This window comes from Cynocephalus volans, chromosome 12, assembly GCF_027409185.1.
Source record: "Cynocephalus volans isolate mCynVol1 chromosome 12, mCynVol1.pri, whole genome shotgun sequence".
In the NCBI taxonomy this organism is placed as follows: domain Eukaryota; kingdom Metazoa; phylum Chordata; class Mammalia; order Dermoptera; family Cynocephalidae; genus Cynocephalus; species Cynocephalus volans.
Window position 1 is genome coordinate 46,394,802 of NC_084471.1, and position 2,124 is coordinate 46,396,925.

General features: G+C 38.6%; 1 pseudogene; it reads left to right on the forward strand.

Annotated features, from left to right (window-relative positions):
* Positions 1–1,029: 1,029 nt before the first annotated feature.
* Positions 1,030–1,825, forward strand: LOC134391653 (cyclin-G2-like; annotated as a pseudogene).
* The last annotated feature ends 299 nt before the right edge of the window (positions 1,826–2,124 follow it).

Below are 2,124 nucleotides of genomic sequence, written 5' to 3' on the forward strand. Positions count from 1 at the left end.
AAGAATCAATATAATTTGCCTTGCAGAATGCCTGGAACATGGGGTGAGGTGTGTGGTTACAACACGGTTGGTTGAAAATCTGTATGCAAAGTGGTTTAAGTTACCTGGTGCCTGTCACCTCTCTGAGCAGTCAGCAAACTACCCCACCCACATTTATCATAGGTATCAGCAGGCTTAGTCTGGTGAAACTAAGACAAATAGCCTCTGGATTCAGAGACAACAGGCATAGCATAAAGTAAGGGTGAATTCAGGAAATAATAATAGTGGGGTAATGCAAAAAAACCCAAACAAAACCTATATATTGAAATGTAGGACTAGCAGGCTGCTTCCCCTGCCTTGTTCCTAGAACCCTAGTCTGCAAAGTTTATACCCTCCTCTTACCAACACACGTCAATGACCATCTTCCATTCAGCTTCCCATTTTCACATATGAAAGGACCACAGACAACCATTAGACATTTGAGAAAGGACGTCTTAGGAGACAGATATAAAAACCAATAGAAAAAGAAACCCACTACAGAAACAAAGATAATCACTGGAACAAAAGGAACAAACAAAAAAGCCATAGTTAATATCATCAAGGAAATAAGAAAAGATCATTTTCATCTGAAACAAAAATAAGATATTATGTAAAAGAACAATCAAGAACAAGGAAGATCTTTTGGAAATTAAAACTATGATAAACAAGAAGAGGTTTGCTTCAGCCTCTGTTGGTGGCATGACCTAGCCTACAGATGCCAGGATACCAGTAATCTGGAGAAGTTGGTACTGCCAGTAGGAGCATGAGCATGGGCAAAGTAATGGAACTGGAGCTATGAGGTTGAGGAGGAGATGGCAATGGTAGTGGAGGGTTGGATGCCCGTTGGAGGCACCACTGAGCTGGCAGGTTCCTGACCGAGGAAAGAGTCCATCATGTCCCTCTGTGCCAAATCCTCTCTAGGTGAGACACTTCATCTCCCACCTGATGAAGAATCTGGGTTCATAGATTTTAGCAATCAGGCATGGATTCAGCTATCTGGGCTGTTGAAACTTCCTGGAACAGGAAAATAAACTCTAACCACAAGAGGAAAGGGTTGAGGTTGATGGACACTACCCTTGAGAACAATAATATTTTGTATTAAATATAGACAAATATTAATATCTAAGTGGTTTGACCAACTTTGTTTTGATCTTGTGCAAAAACTTTTATCCTGGATGCCAATATTCTAGACAGATCCTTGGCTCTCATGAAAATGTAACCTAAAATTTGTCTTGTTGTGTTTGCTGACAGCCGGAATAGTTGAAGAAGAATGCAAAATTTCATTCACTCATGAAGTAATCCGGATTAGCCAATGTAAATGCCCTGCTTCTGACAGAAAGCAAATTTCAAAAAAATTCAGAGCTATGAATTGGAACCTACTGCACCTTAAACTTTTTGCTTATATAAGATTATTATATTTCTTTATATTTCAGAAAGGAAAGAAATATAGAGCCTTACAAACTGGAAGCTCAGATGGAAGCTTGCAATTTTCTACTAGTCTTTTCAAAAGCAAAGCTATCTGTATTGGCTTTGTTCCTTCTTAATCTGGAAGTAGAAATGTAGTAATTCACTGAATTACTGAAAATTCTCCAGCTTGTTTTAAAGCACTGAAAGATTAATGACACCGAGTTCTTTTACTGGAGGGAGGTAGCTTCTAAATTCCTAGTTGAATGTTTTCTCTTAAATGTTGCAAGACGCTGGCTTGAATTGTTTCTAAATGCACAGCCCAGACCCACAAGACAGCTATTGTGGTGTTCCTAAATTGTCAACAGTACTGAAAGGTAGATGTCCTGATAAAAGAAAATGAAAGCTATGAAGATGTGAGTTGTGAGGAATGAAGTTTCAGAAGCTCCTCACTGCAATGATCAAAGATGCACGTCCTTTTCAGCTTGAATGTGGCACAATCTGTTTTCCATTTTAGAAATCCAATTGTACTATGTCAGAATTTAAAGGATGTGGAAGATTTATAAGCAATAAATGTAGAAGCAGGTAGTTTTTTCATCCAGCCCCCATATAGGCAGGAAGACCATAGACTAGAACACCTGATGTCTATTATTATTCAGCCCAGTTCTGATCTATTTTCATATTCTAAGCCATCAAATAGGT